Below are 24,669 nucleotides of genomic sequence, written 5' to 3' on the forward strand. Positions count from 1 at the left end.
TGCAGAGGAACAAAGGGAGAGGGAAAGAGAGAAGCAGACTCCCCTCTGAGCGGGAAGCTTGATGTGGAACTTGATCCCAGGACCCTGGGGTCATGACCCAAGCCAAATGGCAGATGCCTAACTGACTGAACACCCAGGGGCCCGACCCCAGTAATATTAAAGGAGATATCAAATTTCAAGACACAGCTCCCTGGAAACAATTTTGTGATATACTATGCTATAGTAGGTAATATATCTTTTCACAGAATGAGGGATGGTCATGGTTGGCATAGGCTTTGAGGAGGTAGGAGGGCTTGGGACTAAAAGCCTTGACAAGAAGGTGTGCGTGTGCGTGTGTGTGTGTGTGTGTGTGTGTGTGTGTGTTTACTTATTTTGTTTTGCAAGAAAATAGACAAGTGAGGATGGCAATAGGAGATTATGAGAAGAGTAGAAAGGAAGTTGGGAAACCCCCTCAGGGGGCACAGTCACCTGGTGAAAGAGGATGCCAGAGCTGGACTCCCAGGAAACAGAGGGAACAGAAGAGGTTTGGATAGCTGCTGTGGAAAATGTAAATAGATATGAACTAAAGGCCACCAATCAGCAGTGAGGACCCAACCAAGGAGGCAAAACTATCATGGCAGCAGAAAGCATGATTAGGGAAGTCCAGTGGGTTGGGCAGAGTCAGAGGAGAAGGGGCCAACGCTGACAAAGAATGGAGGAGGTGAGACTTGGAGGAAAGGATTGTTGAAATGGCTACTGATGTCCCAAGCTGGATGAGGCATAAAGGGAAAGGGGTCAGGGCTATTTTCAGTTTGGTTACTACAGTGTCTACTACTATGTCTGACACACAGTAGAACAGTCTATGTTTAAGAAAATTTAAAAAAAAAGTGAGGAGAGACTGTGTAAAGGAAGAGGTGAGACAGCTGATAAAACTGAGTCCCTACTATTGATCAGATTCTCTGGGCACAGATAAGTATATCATCTTCAGTCTCTTATTGGCTAGACTTCTCCTTTGCCATGTCTCTCCCTTTTGAAAATTGCCTGTGGCTTATCTACTCACTTTCCTGTCCTTTGCCACCAAACTTCTTATAAGAACACTATATGCCAGGGCTGGCAGAACTAAACACGTGTGCCTCTAGTCCTCCCCCCATACCCACGGCAGGTGTAGCCATAGATGGTGGCACTCTTTCCATTACAAACGTGCAAGACTGAACAGCTCTAGCAAAGGACCTCGCATGCAGTAAGCATTCAACAGAAATTCACTGAGTGAATGAATGAATGCACGTCACACATCAAGGTAGATTTGGGATCTATCACATCTACTGTTGCCCTTCTTATTCTAAAGTCTTACTAAAACTTGAATACCACCTATTCAAGTGATGGCACCCTCTGGCCAGTATGATTGAAAAGGAATAAATAATAGAACTTTATACACTGTATCTGTGACCTTGTGGAAATGGGCTCCCTTTATGCTACTGGCAGTGGTACCTTCAGCTCTCCCCATACGCAGGAAGCCTTTGCTTATGGTCTGTCTACCTAGCTGCATGCCAAGCTGTTTCCAGCTACAATATTTTCCAGCCTGGAAGTGTTTTAGGATTAGGTATATCTTTCATCTCCCCTGGTTTTTGTTTATCCCATCTCTATTCATTTTCCCTCCATTCTTCTAATTCAGCACCCTCCTACATGTCAACCATTTGCACTACAGAGGACAAAATAACAACAACAACAACAACAACAACAAACACAAACAACAAACTCCCAAAACAAAAAACAATGCACTACATCCTTTTTTCTTTACGTACAGCAATTATATTGGTGAAACATTAATTCCACCTTGCAGGTAGGATTGGGCTGGGCAGTCCATTGTGGCAGACATATTCTTAAGGTGGCTCCCATGCCCTCCACTTCCTAATCTTCACACGGCTGTGTGAGCCCTCCCCTTGGGAGTGAATGAGACTTACTTCCAATCAATAAAATACAGACAAGGTACTGGGTGATTACATGCACATAATTCTGTGATGTTGCTATATAAAGCCACAGGTTGGTGAAATCTTTCCCTGGCTAGCTGTCAGAAAGCAAGTGGCCATTTGGGGAAACCCCACATGGCAGGAAATATGGTGGCTCCTAGGAACTGATGGCACCCTCTGGCCAACAGGTAATAACAACCAAAAGGGGAAAAAAAACCCAAACTGAAGCTCTCGGTCCTACAACCACAAGGAATTGAGTGCAGTCAACAACCACGGAGTGCCCCAGAGGAGCTACCAGATGAGAATCCAGCCCTGGGCAAACCTTGACTGAAGCCTTCCAAGACCTTAAGCAGAAATCCCAACTAGGCCGTGCTGAGTCCTCTCCCACAGGAATGGAGGCTATAGATGTGTGTTGTCCTAAGCCACTAGGTTTGTGATAATATTGTGATGCAGCCATAGGAAACTAATATACCCACAGAGCTCACCACCATCCCAGCTAGAGACCGCTTGGTTTGCACTTACAGAGGGCAACTAAAACCCCCCAGACACACCTAATAAAGATTATAATGGCATTATCAAATACTCCTGTTTATATAAGTAATAGTGAATAACATAACAGAGCAAACGTCCTGCCTGATGACTCAAATAACCATAGTTACAAACCTAATATTGTGTTAGCAACAGCCGATGTCAGTAGCCACGAGCAGACCTCGTGCTATGTTAGTTAATAAGGAGAATTCTGAAAAATATGGGAAATGTAGCCCTTGCCTTCCACTGTCCTTTGTTTCCTCCCAGTCTTATCTATGTCATCCAGGAGTTTCTTTATAAAATAGGTTTCATCCCCCGTATGTTTCTAAAATAGCGAAAGCCGGGGGCACAGGTAAGATGCGCGGAGCCACTCACAGGCTGCATTCAAAACCACAGAAGGGGCAGATGTGTGGACTGGTTACGTGTCACAGCATAACAAACTGCCCCGAAACTTGGCAGCTTAAAACAACAAACATGTATTATCTCACACCGTTTCTAAAGGTCAAGAATCTGGGAGCAGCATAGGTGGGCGGTTCTGGCTCAGGGTCTCAGGAAGTTTCGGTCAAGCTGTTGACCACGGATGCAGTTCACCTCCATGGCTGCTTGTGGGAAGCCCTAGTTCCTTGCCATGTGGACCTTTCACCAGCGCTGTCAGAGTGCCCTCGTGACAGGGCAGCTGGCATTCCCCAGAGCAAGTTAGCAAAAGCAAGCAAAAAGCTGCAGTGCTTTTTATGACCTAGTTCAGGGACTGGAAACTTTTACTTAAAGGGCTAGACAGTAAATATTTTAGGTTTGCAGGCCATATGGTCTCTACTGTCACTACTCACCTAAGTGGTTTTTGTGCAAAAACCACCATCTCTAATACATAAACAAATGGGCATGATACGTGCCGATACAACTTTATAAAAACTGGCAGCCAGCCCATGGACCATAGTTTGCCCATAGATCACCCAAGCGGTGATCTGGCCTTCAAACCTATACACCCTCATTCTCCCTTTATTCATTAAAGGTGAGTTATTAGGTCCAGCCCACACTCAAGGGGAAAGGAATCAGGCTCTGCCTCTTGAATGAATAAAAATATCTTAAAACCACGACAATGAGCTGAACCCATAATACATAGAATGTGGGTTACATATTGCAGTAGTTTCCTAAGGCTACTGTAACTAATTACACAAAGGGGGTAGCTTAAAGCAATGGAAGTTTATTCCCTCACAGTTCTTCAAACTAGATGTGTGAAATCAGGGTGTTAGCAGGGCCATGCTCCCCCTGAACACTCTAGGAAAGGATCCTTCTTTGCCCCTTCCTAACGTCTGGTGGCTCTTGGGAATCCTTGGCGGTCTTTGGTTTGTAGCTGCTTTGCTCCCATCTCTCCCTGTGTCCTCACAAAGCCCTCTTCTCTATGGGTATATCTGCATGTCCTCTCCTCTTCTTACACTTCAACCCACTGCAACACAGAAAAGTGTGCGCCTCCAAATTCATACTTACCTAGAACTTCAGAATGTAACCTTATTTGTAATTAGTCTATGTAGATGTAATTATTTAAGCTAATATGAGGTCATACTAGATAAAGCGGGCCTTAAAATCCAATGACTGGTGTCCTTATAAGAAGAGGAAAGGATACACTCTTAAGCCCTAAAATATGCAAAGGAAGTTCCTCATAAGACTCAGAATGAAGTACAAACTCCTGACCTTGGCACATAAAGCCATTTCTGAAGCCATCCCACCAATTTCTCTGTCCTCATTTCCTACCGCTCCTAGTTCTAGGCTCCAGCCAAAGTGAGCTGCTGATTCTCCTCACCTACAGGTACTTGACCTTGTTGTTGCCTCTTGCTAGAGTGCTGTCAACTCTTCCTTTTTACTACTTCTCCTTTAAGACTTTGTTCAAATACATCTTCCATCAGAAACCCTTGAGGACCTTTTGGGATCTGTTGGAGGTCCTTCCTCTGTTTCCACAGCACCCTGTGCATATTTAACATATTTCTATTATAGTGACTGGAGTATACGTTTATATTTTGCACTAAACCCTAAGCTTCTTAAACTCAGTATCTGTGTCATTTTCATTCCTGTGTCCTCAGCATCTAGCGGAGTACTTAAATAAACAGAAGTGTTCCAGAAATGTTTGTTATTTGATTAAGGTTACAGATTTTTCTTCTTATAAATTCTTAAGCACAGGATAAAATATTTTTGGGCTGGGATAATTTTAACCCAGTCTTTCATGACCACAGGAGGTTGGATTGGATAGTCCAATAGCTACTAGGCCTGGGCAATGGAGGCCTACTGGCACACAGCTGGCCCACATCTGCCACATGTAAGTGCAAGCATGTTGATAAATACTGCTCCGAACCCCTTCTACCACTCTCTACCTACCAGGCAATAGGAACTAAGAAGTAGTATTGAATATTCTATTTTTATAATACATAAATCAAAGTAGAAATGTGCTTTGTCTTTTTTCTTTCTTGATACTTGGAAGCCCCTTACTTTAGCAATGGAAATTCGGTTACCTGATAGCAAGAATATTTTTTATTTTTGAGATAATTGCAGATTCACATACAGCTATAAAAAATAAAAGAGAGATTCCTTGTAAATTCTGTCCAGTTTTCCCCAACAATAACATTTTTCTGTCCAGTTTTCCCCAATGGTAACATTTTGCAAAACTAGAATATAATATGTATCACAAACAGGAGAGCGACATCGATCTGCTGGTCTTAGTCAGATTTCCCCAGTTTTGGATGTGTGTGTGTATTACAGTCTATACGATTTTATCATCTGTGTACGTTCACTTATCCACCACCGCAGGTAAGAAACTGGAGTTCCAATGCTGCAAGTAATCCCTCATGTTAACCCTAATGCAGTATAATTCTACTACATCCCATCTTTTGTGTTCTTACTTTCATATATTTTATATCTTTAGTTTTTATATTTTATAAGAAATGATATAATATTAATTAGCAGACTATAATAACTTAAGGATACATAGTAAAATCTCTGGAGCGAGAACTAAAAATATTGAAAAGCCATAGCTCAACAATCATTAGATCAATCAATTGGATGAATACTATAAAATATTTGATAAACTTCAATCAATCAATCAATCAATCAGTCAGAGAAGGAAAAAGGGCACAAAACCCAGATGGGATAAATAAAAAACAAAAAAGTACACCTAAGTACAACCATATCACTGAATACATTAAATATAGAAGGACTAGAAGGTAGAAACTGTGAGACCGGATTAAAAAAAAAAAAAGCAAGACTCAGCCATATGCTATTTATAAAAAAGACACCTCAAATATAAAACCACAGACAATTCTAAAGTAAAAGGTCGGGGGTGGAGTACCATGCAAATACTAAGTATAAGAAAGTTCCTGTAACTATATACTATCAGTCAGCCAAAGTAGATATCAAGACACAGTACTAGCAGAAATAGAAAGGGAGATTTAATAAACATAAAAGAGCCACTTCATCAGGAAAACCTAACAACTCTAAATACAGTTGTACTCAACAGCAGAGCTTTCAAGCACAAAACTGACAGAACTAAAGAGAGAAATAGGGGAGTCCACAATCACAGAGACATTAAAACCCCTTTCTCAGTTACAGATGGTACTAGGCCAAAAAAAAAAAAAAATCAGTAAGCAGATAGATTTGAACAGTATTCTCAACCATCTTAACCTGACATTCACAAAACACCACACTTAACAACTACAGAATTTGTGCAAAGAAGATTCACCCACATAGACCTTATTCTGGGCCTTAAAATGAGTCTCAGTTAATTTCAAAAGACTGATGTCTTTTTATCTATTCTTTTATATATCGATAAGATTTTTTTATCTAAAAAATCCCTGTTGGGGCACTTGGGTGGCTCAGTCGGTTGAGCAACCAGCTCTTGGTTTCAGCTCAGGTCATGATCTCAGGGTGGTGAGATCAAGCCCTGCATCAGGCTCCATGCTCAGCAGGGAATCTGCTTGAGGTTCTCTATTTTCTCTCCAACTCCCTCTGCTCCTTCTCCTGCTCACCGGCTCTCTCTCTCTCTCAAATCAATAAATGAATCGTTTAAAAAGATAAATCCCTGTAATGTTTGTATACTAAAAAGCACATCTAATGGCCCATGGGTGAAAAAACAAATCACAAGGAAAATGAGATTTCAAACTAAATGAGATTGAAGAAAGCATATCAAAATGTGTGAGATACAACTAAACCAGCCTAGAGGATATTTTATAGCTTTAAATGTGTAGTTTAGAGAAGAATTTAAAAGCAATGATCTGGGGGCACCTGGGTGGCTCAGTGGGTTGGGCCTCTGCTTTTGGCCCAGGTCATGATCCCAGGGTCCTGGAATTGGGCCCTACATCGGGCTCTCTGCTCAGCAGGGAGCCTGCTTCCCCCTCTCTCTCTGTCTGCCTCTCTGCCTACTTGTGATCTCTCTCTCTGTCAAATGAATAAATTTAAAAAAAGAAATCCATAAAAAAAAAAAAAAAGCAATGATCTGTTTCTACCAAAAAAAGCTGGGAAAAGTAGAACAAACTAAACCCAAAGAAAGAAGAAGAAATAATAAAGTTAAGAACAGAAACCAGTGAAATTAAGAAACAGAAAATGAATAAATTTTCCATAGATAATTTTTAAAAATATTAATAAAATTCTCAATACCTTAGTAAGACTGATAGGGAAAAATGAAAAACAAAAAACAAAAAACAAATTGTGTTAAGTGAAAGAAGCCAATCTGAAAGGTTACATACATATAATCCCAACTATATGGCATTCTGATAAAAGGCAAAACTATGGAGACAGTAAAAAGATGAGCAGTTGCCATAAAAATGTATTGTTATTGTTTCATCAACTGTAACAAATGTACCATACTACTGCAAGATATTAATAATAGGGAAAACTGAGTGTGGGGATGAGGAAGAATATGAAAACTTTTTGTACTTTTTGCTCATTCTCATATAAACCTAAAACTGCTAAAAATAGTGTATTAATTTAAAAAAATAAAAAAATTATCATTAGGAATGAGAGAAGGGCTATCATATTAGACACTGAAGACACTAAGAACAATAAAAAGATATTATGACTGTTACTCTAATATATGCAACAATGTAGATAATATGGACAAATCTTAAAAAACACAAATTACTTAAACTAACTTAAAAAAGAATTAGAAAACTCTAAGTTTCCTATATCTATTAAAGAATTCATAATAAATCAAATTCATAATAAAAATGTTCTCCCCCCGCCAGAAAAAAAGCTCAAGGCCCATGTGGATTTACCAGGGGTAAGATCAAACATTTACCACCATCACTACCACACTACCACCACCCACCACTACTAATGAAAATATGAATTCTACACAAACTCAGAAGACACAGGAGGAGGAAACACTTTCTAATTCATTCTAGAATGCCAGCATAGCCCTGGTACAAAAACATGATGAAGACATTATTAAAAACAAAGTTACAGACCAATACCCTTTATAGATATTGACATTCTTCATTGCATCTCACAAAGGTGCAAAAATGCTCCGCCAAACACTAGTAAATTGAACCTATGGTGCATGTGTTTATTTATTAATTGATTGATTTGTAGGCTCATACCCAGCACAGAGACCAACATGGGGCTTGAACCCATGACCCTGAGATCAAGACCTGAGCTGAGATGGAGTTGGATGCCTAACCAACTGAGCCACCCAGGTGCCCCATGAATCTACTGAATTTTTAAAACACATAGCACAACATGACTAAAATGGCATTTATTGCAAGAATGCAAAGTTGGTTTAATGTCAGAAAACTCAAACAATATAACATTAAAAGAATAAAGGAGAATAGTAACACAATCATCCTAGTAGATATAGCAAATGCATTTGACAAAATTCATACAACAAAATCTCATAAAACTAGGAACAGAAGACAGCCTCTTCAAACTATAAAATGTATCTCCAAAAAATTTACAGCAATACCATGCTTATGATGAAACATGAAATGCTTTTCCACAGAGACTGGGAACAAGACAAGGATGTCCACCCTTACCACTACAATTCAACATACCTAGGAAGTGCTCAGGGCAAGGCCTGACACACAGGCGTTCAGTAAATGTCACTAGCTTCTTCGTTGAAGGAGGTACCTGTTCAGTTTTAATAGATATTGCCAGTTTCCCAAAGAGGTTGATGTGGACTCTTTTTAAAATCATCTCTTTCTGTTCTTAAAAATAAAATATTAAAAGTAGTCACCCAGAATAACCATTGTTAATGTTTTTGTACATTACCTTTCAGTCCTTCTTTTTTTTTTTTAAAGATTTTATTTATTCATTTGAGAGAGAGACAGTGAGAGAGAGAGCATGAGCGAGGAGAAGGTCAGAGGGAGAAGCAGACTCCCCATGGAGCTGGGAGCCCGATGCGGGACTCGATCCCGGGACTCCGGGATCATGACCTGAGCCGAAGGCAGTCGTCCAACCAACTGAGCCACCCAGGCGTCCCAACCTTTCAGTCCTTTAATTGCATGTTTGTTAAGTAGCTAGGATTGTGGTTTTTATGCAGTTTTGTATCTTGCATTTTAAACTTAACATTAAAACATAAACATTTTCCCATGCTTTGAAAAACTTAAAGACTTGTGTATTTGTGATTTTAATAAGTTAGGAAACTTATTTTGTTCTTATTTACAAGTTCTGAAAAAAATATTTTGTAGTCTATCAAATATTTTAAAACAGCATTTATAATATTAAATAAATCATATCTTGTTATGAAATTCATAGCCAACTTTTCTTTTTAAAACTTTTTTCTAGTTTTATTGAGGTCTCATTGATAAATAAAAATTATATATAGTTAAGGTATACAAGGTGATGGTTTGATATATATTTTCATTATGAAAGGATAACCACAATCAACCCTTTAACCAATATATTCCATCTTCCCTACCTCCCAGTCTCTCATAACTACGATCTACTCTCTGTTTCTGAGTTCCAGGTTTTCAGATCACACATATAAGTAAGATAGAACAGTATTTATCTTTCTGAATTAGTTTACTTAACATAATATCCTCTGGATTCATCTTTGTGGTCACAAATGGCAGTGTTTTTCCTTCTTGTGGCTAAATGATACTCCATTGTATATATACACCATATTTTCTGTATCCATTCATCCACTGATGGACATGTAGGTTGTTTCCATATCTTGGCTATTGTGAACATGGGAGAACAGATAGCTCTTCAAGATCTAGATTTCATTTCCTTTGGATACATAACCACGATGGGCTTGCTGGATAGTATTGTAGTTTTTCTTTAATTTTTTGAGGAACCTCTACACTGTTTTCCATAATGATTATACCATTCTCTCTTCTTCTGATATTAAACCACTTTCTACTATTGGGTTTTCCTCTAGTGAGTTTTCATCAGTGAGTATATGTTCATTAGAGATAGTGAATGATAACTTGCTTGATAATGCGTATCTTTTTAAAGATTGTATTTATTTGAGAGAGAGAAAGTAAGTGAGAGGGAATAAGCACAAGCCAGGGGGAGAGGCAGAGCGAGAAGCAGACTCCCCGTTAAGCAGGGAGCCCGACTTGGGGCTTAATCCCAGGACTCTGGGATCATGAACCAAGCCAAAGGCAGACACTTAACTGACTGAGCCACCCATGTGGACCTGATACTGCATATTTTTAACTAATTTAACTAATTTGAGGAACACTGTTAAAAATGATTGGAAAATTTTATTGGGTATTTTTAAAATTATATTGATAAATGTTAAAATGTATTAGCATCATTGATATCTATTTTCTTTCTGAGGAACTTAACTCAGTGTAGCTTTCTTCCAGCAGTACTTTAAAAGGCTTTTCATAGGATGTTAAATTTAATGTCTGGTTTATAATATTTCTGAGCATTATTTATGACAAGTGTTTTTCTATATTTTATGCAAAGAAATATTAATTCCTTTTAGTGATACTGCAATAGGATTTCAATTTTATATGTTTTTTTCTTGTGTACACTAATGAACTTAATATTTGGTACTAAAGATTTTGGGGGTCATATATATGAAATTTTATTTAATTGTTCTTTTGAAAACATGGCCTAGATTGTGTGTTCCAAGGATTTACTTAAATCAAGTGTTTCTTTTGATTTTACAATTCGCTTGACTTTTCTAAATTTGGTCAGGAAATTAGCCTTCCGTTATTTTCTCTTGTATTGTGTTAGCAACTGGAAATAAATTATCTTCAGAATAACCACAAGTCATTACTAAGAAAGTATATTTTAGAAATCATGGCTGTGCCACTTTCAAGCTATGAGGCCACTTGGATGAATTGTGTGGCATTATCTATAAAATGGAGATGAGGTTATTGTAATTGTAATTGTAATAACTTCTTATACGGTTTTTGTAAAGGTTAAACAAGATAAGGCATGGCAGCCCAAAGCACAATGCCTGGCTCACAAATGTTTGTAATATTTTAATAAATCTAGTCAGTCACCAAACCAAACTGATTCTAAGTATCATTCAGGTTTATGCCCTACTCTTAATTCTTGCAGCCTTTGCCCAAGATAGTCTCATCTGGTTATAACAATAGCCTCCTTATCTCCCTACTTCTAATCTCTTTTCCTCTTCAGTTCATATAGCAGTGATCTTTCTAAAACACAGTCTGAATATTTCAGTTCTCTCATGAAAATATTTTCAACGGCTCTCCATCACATAGAGCCATTTTTCCCAAGCGTCCTGAATTCCCATTCCTCTTTCCAAGTGTTACAAATGGTTCTTCTTCCTGGACTGTTTGCCTCAGCTTTTTTCCTAAAGAATTTACACTTATTCCTCATAATTTATCTTATTTTATCTGAAGTAAGGATGTTACCTAATATAAAGTGCAGATTTTATTCCAGACCCTTAATTTGTACTTAAAAAATTTTTTGTTGATAATAATTTACATACATGAAATGCATAGGCCTCAAGTGTTCAATCTAATGAATGCAAATAATTCTATACATCCTTGTAACTACCAAAAAAATCAAGATTTAGAACATTTCTAGGACCCTAGAAACTTATCTAATGGATCTTCCCAGTAAATAAAATATCCTTTTCCTTCTGTCCCCCCAAAAGTTTTGACAAAAAACTTTTTTTTTTCAGTCACAGAACAATGAATATTTTTCCCATTTATATTAAAAATACTTTGCATGATTTCAGATTGCATGATCATTTTTATGGTCCCACACTGCAAAGTTAGAATGATCTGTATTTTAAGTATTTTATTTTACTTCTTTTTTGGCATAACTGTATCTCTCTATGTGTATGTGTGCATGTACCTATATGTGTTAATGGATACCCTAAAAAGTCAACAGACTGTAGTACATGGGCCAAATCTAGCAGGCCTGTTTTCATAAGTAACAGTATTAGACTACATCCCTGCTAATGGATTTATGTACTGTCTATGTGCCTGCTTTTGTGCTACAAAGGCAGAGTTAGCTGCCACAGAGACCAAATGGCCCACAAAGCCCAAAATATTTATTATCTGACCCTTTACAGAAAAAATCCACCCCCCCAATTTCCCAACCACTGCTCTAAAGCATTGGTTCTTACCTTTTAGCGTGTATCAGAATCACAGATTATTGTGCCACATCTCCAGAGTATGTAACTCAGTTAGGTCTATGGTGGCGCCAAGAGAACTTCATCTCTAATGAGTTCCCAGGGGACCGGTGATGCTGCTGGTCTAATGACCACACTTTGAGAACCACTGTTTTAGAGACTATGTTGTATAATGTTAATATACTACAGTCTACCTCATATCATAGTACTTCATCCCCACCCTTTATACTCATGTTGGTATATATTTTACTTCTTTATATGCTCTTAACCCGGCTGTACATTCTTATTTTTGCTTTGAACAGACCATAGCTTTTTTTTTTCTGTAAATTACACATAAATACACATAGTAAAATGGTGTATAGTTTACAAGTTTTCACTTATGTATGGACTCTTATAACTGCTACCACAATAATTGCCTCTGTTAAAGGATCTAGTAGAAAAAAAGAGCATCAAAGTAAAAAGAGAATCAAAAGCAAAAACTAGGAATAAAAAATAAATGCCAAAATTGAAAAATTCATTTGACAGACATAAGAGTCATGCTACTGAGTGAAGGTAACTTCTGTACCAGATTGTAAAATTGTCATGTTTTCTTTTTCTTTGTTCAGTGAACCAGCACTATTAACACCTACCTATAGGTCAGTGATGTCCAATTTGCTATTTATTGCTACTAATGTGCATCTTGCTTTCTCAAAGCAGCCATATAAGCCATTTTGTTTTTCAAGTCTCTTCCTATGGACCTTCTTGTCTAGTCATTTTCAGGATAATAGATTATATACACAGCCTTTTTCAATTTTTTTTTTAAGATTTTATTTTTACGTAGCCTCTACACCCACACAGGGCTCACACTCACAACCCTAAGATCAAGAGTCAAACACTCCACCGACTAAAGGCGAGCCAGGTGCCCCTCAGTTTTTAATTAGTAACTTTTTTGGTCTTCCTTTGACAAACTTGTTTGCTAGTGTACGATCCCCTCGTCCTAAGGGAACTTTAGTGAGGAAAGCTTGTAGTTTCCTAGACACTTGGGAGCCGTTGTCCTTCCCACCCCCATCATCTTATTAAATTCTGAAAGCTGTAGGGACAATGGAAAGACAGCCTAGAAGTGGGTTTCAATAGCTCTGAAACCTTCCATTCTGATTATAATAAAGGATCAGGCTGCTAGAAAAGAGAGCAAGTTTCTTTCAGCTCCCAGGGCCAGGTTAAGAAGCAGTAGAGTTAAATAAGTATCCATCCAATTGACCCCTGCAGCCCCAGATGCCTTCTGTGGTACTCCTCCTTCCTTCTGTTTATCCTATTTTAATACAGACTAAAAAATGGTTTTCAATTTCGAATGTAAAATTCTTTTTATTGTCATCCACACTGTTATTCTGCCTCTTCCTATTTGCCTAGGTATCTCTCTTGACTGTTTTTCTTTGATTAGGTGTGTCATAAAGTACTACGAGGGCTGTGTTTACTTTGTGTCGCATTCACTGAGAAGCACAGAAAAGGTTGTTCCGTACTTTCCAGGTGTTCCATAATTGTCTCTGATGTCTATAAAACATCCTGTGTAAATTGTTTCTGCCAAGTTTGTATTGCAAGTACATTTTGAAATGGATTTTCCCAGGATCCATCATACCATTTTGCTATGGAAACACTGCTTTATATCATACACAATATGACATTCAAGATGTATTCCTTAAATTCCAGAATAATGCTCAAAGGAATCTATTTTATTATCTGGTTATCATTCCACTTGTTGTCCTGTGAAGAAGGCAGACTGAGATATTATTATCTCGTTTTCCAGATGAGGAAGTGGAGATATGGACAGATTAAATGAGACAGCACACGAAAAAAATATCTGTGACAGAGTCTGTTATGTATGTAGGTATGTGTGTACATATATGTATAGTCACACAAAAATATATACATACATATATTTGCAATGAGGGGGAGAGCATATTCTTTTTCTCTTTAAAAGAATATAGTTACTTGTCATCAAAAAGCAAATTAGTGGCAGATTTAAAACCAAAGATACTTAACTTCTAGTCTTTCTAGTAAACTCTATTCAGATGACACAGATGAGGTTTCTATATCTGGTTATTATTAGCTTTCCACATTCAGGACAAACTAATATCTATTACAATAGTTCATTTTAAAAAACATAATCCAGGATATTATAGGGACACTTCCTTAAACTTTCTGTTCTTTATACATTTCCACTGGCATTACAAACCATTTTGACTTCTTCTTGAGATCTCTTTTCCTAACAGGGAGAGTCTTGGGCCAAAGTTTGGTTTAGGTAAAGTTTGACTTTGTTTTCCTTCTACTTTCTCTTCTGGTTCTTCTCTACTTCTTATGTGAAAACCCATATTCCATGAAAATCAGTTCATGGGCAGCAACAGCAGGTAGAGGAATCTGATTAGGACAGTGAAGTGAGTCAGAGACTAGAAATGCCACAGAAAAGAGACCTTCAAGCAATTTGGAACTGTGAGGAGTTGAGTCATCTGAGTGAGGGTTAACACGCTGGAGTGTGACAGATGGTGAAAAAGCAGGGCAGAGCAGACCAAACAAGTACATGGAACCAGTGCAGAGAAAAGGCAAAGTGATTTGCATCTCAATCACTCTTTTTTCCTTTTACTACGGTAAATTCCAATAGAACGTGACAATGACCTAGAATCCTACCAGTAGTAGTAACTCCAACAGTTGGCTTGCTGACCAGTCAATTTGGAGTAAAGTGTGGTCACAGTTCTTTTGGCAGAGGGTTTTCTTTATTCTGGTTGTTAAAATAGATGCAATTACATTAATTCATACTAAAGAGGGGGTAACTGATCTTTCATTTATTACAGTTCTCAAAAGTAGTATGCTTTGAGGAGAGAACCAAAGCAACAACTTCTCCAAGTATATTCTTTGGCATACTGACTCCTGCAGTTTAGTTGAATGTTCTAAATGGGGAGAAGAAAAAAAAAAAAGGACTCTGTGGTCAAAAACGTAGGGAAATGCTGCATGACCCTTTTACTAGAAACATTAACATATTAAAGGTTCTGAGAAATCTTGCAATAAATATTTAAACTTATTTAATTTTATTTACTTTTTATGGTTGGTGCTTTTAGTGTCCTGTTCAAGGAATCTTTGCATACCCAAGATTGCAGAGATATTTTCCATTTTTTCCCCCCTACCTTTCTGGTTCTGATTATTATGTTTAGATCTATGATCAATGTCTATTAAATTTTTGTATGGAGAGATAAAGATGTGACAGTTCTTTTCTTACTTTCCCATAAGAAAATCCAATTTGATCCAGCAACAAGTTTAAAAAGACTCTATTTCTGGGGTGCCTGGGTGGCTCAATTGGTTGAGTGTCTGATTCTTGATTTCAGCTCAAGTCATGATCTCAGGTCGTGAGATGGAGGAGCCCCATGTCTGGCTCCGTGCTCAGTGGGGAGTCTGTTTTACATTCCCTCTCACCCTCTCTCTCCCTCTGCTCTCCCCTGACCCCGTCATGTTCCCTCTCTCTCTCAAATAAATAAATCTTAAAAAAAAGAAAAAAAAAGAGAGAGAGAGAGAGACTTCCTTTCCCATTGAATTAACTTGCCACCTTGATAAAAAAAAAAAAAATCAACTGACCTTATGTGTATGGGTCTATTTCTGGATGTGCTATTCTCCTCCACTGATGCATTCATCTATTCTAAGGGCAACAGTTCATTGTTGGTTATAGTTAATACCTTTACAGTTAAATCTTGAAATCACATGCTATAAATCATCCATCTTGTTGTTCCTTTTCAAGATTGTTTTAGCTATGCAATGTTCATTGCATTATTAGATACATTTTAGAATCAGCTTGACAATTTCTTCAAAAACACCTGCTGAAATTTTGATAGGAACTGCAATGGATCTATACATTTACTTAGGGAAAATTGGCATCTTAACAATTTTGAGTTTTATAATCCATGATCATGTTTTGCATTTTTAAGATTTACTTACTGACTGACTGATTGATTTTATGGTAGGCTTCATGCCCAGTGTGTGGCTTGAACTCAGGACCCTGAGGTTAACAGACACATGCTCTACCAACTGAGGCTAGCCAGGTGCCCCCATGGAATTTATATTGAGCTTTTAAGTTCAGTCTTCTCTAATTTTTCTTAGTAATGTTCTGTAGTGCTCAGAATAGAGGTCCTTATGCTCTTTTTAAAGATTTATTGCTATGTATTTAATATTTCCAGTGGTGATATTTTAATCTATTTTCCAATTGTTTTAGCTGTTCTAATTATTTCTGATGCAACTTTCTATATTGAATGTAACCTATGGCCTTGCAAAATTGCGAAGTATTTTTAGAGATTCTATAGGCTTTTCTGGGTACACAATCACCATATGTGAATAATGATAGTTTTGCGTCCCTTCTGAACATTGGCCTTTTATTTCTTTTTCTGGCCGTATCATACTGGTTCTATATTAACCACTTAATATATATTATCTAATTAAACTTTATAAGAACTCATTGTTATTACTATTTACAGATAAGAAAACGGAAACTCAGAAACATTCAGTAATTGCCCAATCAAGATTGCACAACTATTAACCTCAGGCACTCTTACCCAAACCTGTACCAGTGACTACTAGCTTATAAATTTGGAAAACTGAGAGGCATAAAAGCAAAAAATGTTATCAAACTAATAGGAAAAAAATCCAATCAAGGGCAAAAGATATAAACAATTCACAGAAAAAAGAGCAGGTTTCTTCCAAATATGAAAAGATGTCCCACCCAACTCATAATGAGAGAAATACACATTAAAACAATGCTAAAGTGATGCAGCTTTATGGAAAATAATGCAGTAGTTCCTTAAAAATTGAAAAATAGAATTGCCACATGATCCAATAATCTCACTTCTGAAACAACTGAAAGCAGGACCTCAAAATGTTATCTGCACACCCATAGTCATAGCAGCATCATTCACAATAGCCAAGAGGTAGAAACAATCCAAATGTCCATCAATGGATGAATGGATAAACAAAGTGTTGTATATAAGGGAATATTATTCAGCCTTAAAAGTGAAGAAAATCCTGTCATTTGCTACCATACAGGTGAAACTCAAGGACTTTACACTAAGTGAAAGAAGCTATTCACAAAAAGATAAACACTGTGTGATTCCACTTACATGAGATATCTAAAGCAGTCAAACTCATAGAAACAGGAAGGTGAACGGTGGTTGCCAGGGTCTGGAAGGAGGAGTAAACAGGGAGTTGTTATTTCGTGGGTATAGAGTTTCGGATTGGAAGGTGAGCAAGTTCTGGACATCTGTTTCATGACAATGTTAATATACTTAACACTGATGAACTGAATACTTTAAAAAAAAGTTAAGATGGCAAATTTTATCTGTATTTTATCACAATTTAAAATTTTAAAAAATTTTAAAACTTTACCATAAATTTTATTACGAATTCTTAAAAAAAATTATGCTGAAACCATTTTTTAACCATCAGATTGGCAAAAATCCCAAAGTCGGACAACTCTCTCAGCTGGCAAGGTTATGGGAAACCGTACTTTTATTCATTGCTGGGGGAGTACAAATTGGTACAATCTTTATGGAAGGCAACTAAGCAGAATGTATGGCACCTATCACACTCTCTGAATTTAATCAGACATATACTATATATGTATAAAATTGTATATGCACAGGTTATGAACTTCAGCACTGTTTACAATAGGAAGATACTGAAAACAACCAACATGCCCCTCACTAGGAGACTGATTAAATAAATTATAGTATGTCCACACAATGGAATACTATGCAGCTATTTAAAAATGAGGACACTCTCTACATATGGATATAATTATTAATTTTTTAATCTGTAATATAAAAAGTTAAGAACAGTATGTATAACAGTATTAGTAAAAAGAGAAAAGTAATAATCTGTGCATACTTTTGACAGAGAGAGATGACAAGCAGGCAGAGAAGCAGGCAGAGAGAGAGAGGAGGAAGCAGGCTCCCTGCCGAGCAGAGACCCCGATGCGGGGCTCGATCCCAGGACCCTGGGATCATGACCCGAGCCGAAGGCAGCGGCTTAACCCACTGAGGCACCCAGGCGCCCCAAGAATCTGTGCATACTTTTATATTTCCTTGCATACAAAACAAGAAACTCTGGAAGGACACATGGAAAAATAATAGTTTGGGGTCTTGAATGGGAACTGAATGGATTAGGGACCGGCTGGGTTAGGAAGACGTTTCAATGGACACTTTTTTTCTTTCTTAAGATTTTATTTATTTATTTGACAGAGAGAGACACCACAAGAGAGGGAACACATGCAGGGAGGGTGGGAGAGGGTGAAGCAGGCTTCCTGCCAAGCAGGGATCTTGATGTGGGCTTGATCCCACAACTCCGGGATCATGACCCGAACTGAAGGCAGATGCTTAATGACCAAGCCACCCCTCAATGTACACTTTTCTATGGGGGGCCTAGGTGGTACAGGTGGTTAAGAGTCCAGCTCTTTGTTTTGGGTCAGATTACGATCTCAGGGTCATGAGATTGAGTCCCACATCAGGCCCTGTGTTCAAGGTGGAGTCTGCTTAAGCCTGTCTCTCCCTCTGCCCCTGACCTCCCATGTGTGTGCTCGCTCTCTCTCTCTCTAAAATAAATAAATAAACCTTTTTAAAAAAGTACACTTCTCTATATATTTTGGAATCACCTACTCAAAAAATGAAAAATTCCTATCTTTTTTTTTTTTTTTTAAGATTTTATTTATTTATTTGACAGAGAGAGAGAGAAAGCGAGTGCAGGAACACAAGCACAGAGAGTGGGATTGGGAGAAGCAGGCTTCCCGCCTAGCAGGGATGACCTGAGCAGAAGGCAGATGCTCAACAACTGAGGCACCCAGGCACCCCAAAATTCCTATTCTTAAAAATAAATTTTAATGACACTAACTGACATTACTATGTTAACAAAATGAATATTTACTAAGTGTCTACTTATGTCAAGTAGCTACTATTTTGGACACTGGCAATATAGCACTGAAGAAGACAAAGTTCTGCCCCCTCACAGCATTCTAGTGAGAAAGAATATATATGTTGATTCTATAAAAAATAGGCACACATGTATACAAATAATTCTGAATATAAATAGTATATATATTCAACTATATATATCATGTGTATGTGTACATATATGTGTATATATATAAATCTATATATATTTATATTTATCTATATCTAAATCATATATATGTGTATATATATATAAAAATCTATATATATATAAAGATTTTATTTATTTGACAGAGAGAGAGAGAGAACACAAGCAGGGGGAGGGGCAGAGTAAGAGGGAGAAGCTGGATCCCCACTGAGCAGAGAGCCCAAAGCAGGGCTCAATCCAGGACCCTGGAACCATGACCTGAGCCGAAGGCAGCCATTTAACCAACTGAACTCCCCAGGCACCCCTAAAAATATATTTCTTATTAAAATGAATTAAATTGTGCCAATATGGTTAAAATGAACCATATGGTTAAATATGAATTAAATTGTGCCAATATGGTTAAAAGTCAACCAAGGTAAAGGACGAGTGATGTGGTGGAAGTGGGGTAATGATGCCTCTGAAGAGGTGGTGTTTGAGTAGACATCTGAATGAAGAGAAGGAAGAAACAATACAGGGGAAGAGCTTTCCAGGCACTAAAGACCCTGAGGCACAAGAAAGTTCGATCTATTCTAGAAGCAATAGAAAAACACTTAAGTAGCTGGGGCAATCTGTGTGAGAACAATGGTAGACAATGATGTTAAACAGATGGTCAGAAGGCAGATCGTGTAAGCTTTGTAGGGCAAGGATTTGGATGTTATAGGCAGCTATTGAAGGTTTTTAAAAATATCTGAAAGGGTCCCAGAAGCCTGGGAAGAAGGTGGAGTAGGAGGACCCTAAACTCCCCTTGTCCCACAGATACAACTAGAGGACACTCACATCTGTATAAATAACCCAGAAAATGACCCAAAGACTGGTAGAAAAAATTCCATAACTAAATGTAAAGAAGAAATCACATCAAAGAAGGTAAGAAGGATGGAAATGACATAGGAACGTAAAGGGACCCAAGGGACTGTCAGAGGGAAGGACCTGTGAACTCAGAGAAGGGAGAGAAATAGACTATGATACTGGGAAGCCTGCATGGGGAAGATGAATCCTCATAATATTTGGGTTAGAAAACTAGAGGGGCCAAATTTTGTGAGCACTTACAACCAGGAGGACTTAAAGCCTGGAATTTTAAAAATCTCCGTTGTAGTAGAGCCTGGAAAGTGAGGAGAAACTGAGCCCCTGCCCTTAGAGAGACAGCACAACAAACAAGCAGCGGTTTGAAAAACGCCTGGGGAATATGGCAGAGAGAGTTATTTACTCATCTTAGAGCCTGTCCCAGAGAGTTAGGGTTTACGGGGAGACCCCTACAGGAACAAAAGAGCTGGCAGGTGCCACTTCCCTCACCTGCCACCCACCTCCAACCCCAGCATAAATACACTGCCATCTGCAGGAACCAGCACAACACTGACACTTACTACCTAACTTGCTGACACCAAGAGCCGTCCCCCACTCCTTTGGTCAAGCTTGCCTCTGTCCGAGACCTATGCACTTAGTAATGCCCCCTGACCTATGCACATTCCAGGGCCTCAGTCTTGGCAGTACTAGCAGTGGGTCCCCTTTAGCAGAGGCTCTGCACATACCTTGTTAAAACTGCACACCCCATACCTGAGTGTTTTACAGATCAGCCCAGCCAGCCCCGTCCCAGCAGTGGAGGCATATCCCTTCTTCCCTGTGTCCAAACCTTGTGGGTGCTACAGCCCTGCCCTGGAGTATGTTGTGGAACTGCCCCCTCTGATAGGTTTTCAGCTAGAGCCCATTCAAACTAGGGCCACAAGACTGGCAGTGTACAAGCAGCCCTGATGGGGGCCAGCATCACTCCAGAGAGACTCCTGCCCTGGGTATAGGGAAAGATAACCACACAAATGAATCAGACTGTGGCCTCCACAAGTGCACTGGGGCAGATAACTGGTTGGCTACAGGCCCCTTCCACCAATGAAAGCTTCTCAGAGGACAACAAAAGGAAAGTGCCCTGCAATTTGGTGCTACTGCATCTCTGGCAAATGCCTGATCTGACTAAACTCAAGTCCAAGGTGGCCCCAGATTGGCTCACTAACAACATAGGGATCAAACCCTGCCCACAATGTTCAAAGAGAACCGTTGAAGATGACTGGACTGAAGGAAAAAGTGGCTTTTGTAACACACATAGGAGACAACTCTAAAGCACCAGGTTCTCATGACCAGGGGACACTGCACTGCAGGGCACACATGATCTCTTCTTCATAAAGCCACTACTTTCAAGAGCAGGAGACACAGCGGACTTTCCTAAAACACAGAAACAGACACAGAGAGTTAGACAAAAAATGAGAAATATGTACAGGAATATGTACCAAATGAAAGAACAGGACAAAATCACAGCAAGAGAACTGAATGAAACAGAGTAAGTAGTATGTCTGGCAAAGAATTAAAAGTAGTATGTCTTGTAAAGTAATGGTCATAAAGATACTCACTGAACTTAAGAAAAAAAGTGGAGGACATCAATGAGACCATTAACAAAGAGATAAAAAAGGAACCAACCAGAGAAGAAGAATACAATAAATGAAATTAAAAATACACTGGACGGAATAAGTAGCAGACTAAAGGAAGCAGAAGAATGAATCAGCAATATGCAGAAAAGAGTAACAGAATAGCTGAACAGGTGAGAGAAAAAATAATGCAAAATGAGAATAGCTTTAGGAAACTCAGCAACTCCATCAAGCATAATAATAATATTCGCATTATAGGGATCCTGGAAGAAGAAGAGAGAGAAAAGGTGGCAGAAAATGTATTTGAAGAAATAATAGCTGAAAACTTGCCAAATCTAGGGAAGGAAAGAAGTTCATATCCAGAAAGCACAGAGATCCCCCAACAAAATCAACCCAAAGTGATCCACTCTAAGACACATAGTAATTAAAGTGGCAAAAAGTAGTGATAAAGACAGAATTTTAAAAGCAGACAAGAAAAAAGGAATAAAAGATATCCAGATTGGTAAAGAAGGAGTAAAACTTTACACTATTTGCAGATGACATAATACTATATGTAGGAAACCTGAAAGACTCCATCAAACAACTACTAGAACTGAGACATGAATTCAGTAAGGTTATAGAATACAAAATCAATGTACAGAAATCTGTTGCATTTCTATACACTAATAATTAAGCAGCAGAAAGAGAAATTAAGAAAATAATCCCATTTAGGTTATGGACATTGGGGAGGGTATGTGCTTTGGTGAGTGCTGTGAAGTGTGTAAACCTGGCGATTCACAGACCTGTACCCCTGGGGATAAAAATACATGTTTATTAAAAAAAAAAATTTTTTAAAAATTAATTAATTAAAAAAAAAAAGAAAGAGGGCGCCTGGGTGGCTCAGTGGGTTAAGCCGCTGCCTTCGGCTCAGGTCATGATCTCGGGGTCCTGGGATTGAGTCCTGCATCGGGCTCTCTGCTCAGCAGGGAGCCTGCTTCCTCCTCTCTCTCTGCCTGCCTCTCTGCCTACTTGTGATCTCTGTCAAATAAATAAATAAAGTCTTTAAAATAAATAAAGAAAGAAAGAAAGAAAGAAAGAAAGAAAATAATCCCATTTACAATTGCACCAAAAATAATAAAATACCTAGGAATAAACTTAACCAAAGATGTAAAAGACCTATACTCTGAAAACTATAAAACACTGATGAGAGAAATGGAAAGACAGTTCATACTCATGGATTGGAAGAACAATTTTTGTTAAAATGTCTATACTATCCAAAGCAATCTACAGATTTAATGCAATCCCTACCAATAGCATTTTTCACAAAACTAGAACAAACAATCCTACAGTTTGTATGGAACCACAAAAGACTCCAAACAGCCACAGCAATCTTTGGAAAAAAAAAAAAAAATCTGAAGATACCACAATTTCAGACTTCAAGTTATATTACAAAGCTGTAGTAATCAAAACAGGATGGTACTGGGGCACCTGGGTGGCTCGTCGTTAAAACGTCTGCCTTTGGCTCAGGTCATGATCCCAGGGTCCTGGGATGGAGCCCCGCATTGGGCTCCCTGCTCAGTGGGAAGCCAGCTTCTCCCTCTCCTGCTTCCCCTGCTTGTGTTCCCTCTCTCACTGTATCTCTCTCTGTCAAATACATAAATAAAATCTTTTAAACAAACAAACAAACAAAAAAACAGTGTGGTACTGGCTCAAAAACAGACCTGTAGTTCAATGGAAGATAATAAAGAGCCCAGAAATAAACCCATGATTATATGGTCAATTAATCTTCAACAAAGCAGGAAAGAATATCCAATGGGAAAAAGTGTCTTCAACAAAGGGTGTTGGGAAAATGCGACAGCTACATACAAAAGAATGAAACTGGACCACTCTCTTATACCATACACAAAAATAAACTCAAAATAGATCAAAGACCTAAATATGAGACCTGAAACCATAAAAATCCTTGAAGAGAACCAAGGCAATAATTTCTCTGACATCAGCCATAACATCTCTTGAGGCAAGGGAAACAAAAGCAAAAATAAACTATTGGGACTATATAAAAAAAAAATTTCCTGTACAGCAAAGGAAACAATCAACAAAACCAAAAGACAACCTACTGAATAGGAAAAGATTTTCACAAGTGACATACCCAATAAAGGGTTAGTGACCAAAATAAATGAAACACTTGTACAATTCAACACCAAAAAAACCCTGAATATTCAATTAAAAATGGGCAGAAGACATGAACAGAGATATTTCTCCAAAGAAGACATATAGATGACCAAAAGACACATGAAAACAAGCTGAATATCACTCATCATCAGGGAAATGCAAACCAAAACCACAATGAGATAGAACCTCACACCTGTTAGAATGGCTAAAATCAAAAACTCAAGAAAAAACAAATGTTGGTGAGGATGTAGAGAAAAAAGAACCCTTGTGTACAAGGTGGCAATGCAGACTGAGGCAGCCACTATAGAAGACAGTATAGAGGTTCCTCAAAAAATAAAAAACAGAACTTCCCTATGATCCAATAATTGCACAACTGGTATTTATCCAAAGAATATAAAAACACTAACTTGAAGAGAGACACACCATGTTTGTCTGTTTCTATCTATCTATCTATCTATTATTATTATTCAGCCATAAAAAAGAATGAAATCTTACCATTTACAACAATTTGGATGGATCTAGCGAGTATAATACTAAGTGAAATAAACCAGTCAGAGAAAGAGAAATACCATATGATTTCACTCATATGTGGAATTTAAGAAACAAAACAAATGAACAAAGAAAAAGTAGACTGGGCGCCTGGGTGGCTCAGTGGGTTAAACCGCTGCCTTCGGCTCAGGTCATGATCTCGGGGTCCTGGGATCGAGTCCCGCATGGGGCTCTCTGCTGAGCAGAGAGCCTGCTTCCCTCTCTCTCTCTCTCTGGCTGCCTCTCCGTCTACTTGTGATTTCTCTCTGTCAAATTAATAAATAAAATCTTTAAAAAAAAAAATAAAAAAAAATAAAATAAAAAAAAGAAAAAGTAGACAAACTAAAAAACAGACTCTTAGCTGAGTCTGTTAACAGAAAGGAGGTGGGTGGAGGATCGGTGAAACAGGTGAAGGGAATTAAAAGTACAC

General features: G+C 38.2%; 1 protein-coding gene across 5 annotated transcripts in view; it reads right to left on the reverse strand.

Annotated features, from left to right (window-relative positions):
• Positions 1-24,669, reverse strand: part of MAP3K13 (mitogen-activated protein kinase kinase kinase 13) — a 168,626-nt gene that overhangs the window by 110,515 nt on the left and 33,442 nt on the right. The window contains exon 1 of one of the 5 annotated variants that reach the window (XM_032338466.1): positions 14,225-14,406. The exons of the other annotated variants lie outside the window; for them this stretch is intronic. The gene's annotated coding sequence lies outside the window, so the exon portion shown is untranslated. Of the gene's footprint in view, positions 1-14,224; positions 14,407-24,669 lie in introns of those variants that run through there. 5 annotated transcript variants of the gene reach the window in all.

Source organism: Mustela erminea, chromosome 1 (assembly GCF_009829155.1).
Source record: "Mustela erminea isolate mMusErm1 chromosome 1, mMusErm1.Pri, whole genome shotgun sequence".
Classification (NCBI taxonomy): Eukaryota; Metazoa; Chordata; class Mammalia; order Carnivora; family Mustelidae; genus Mustela; species Mustela erminea.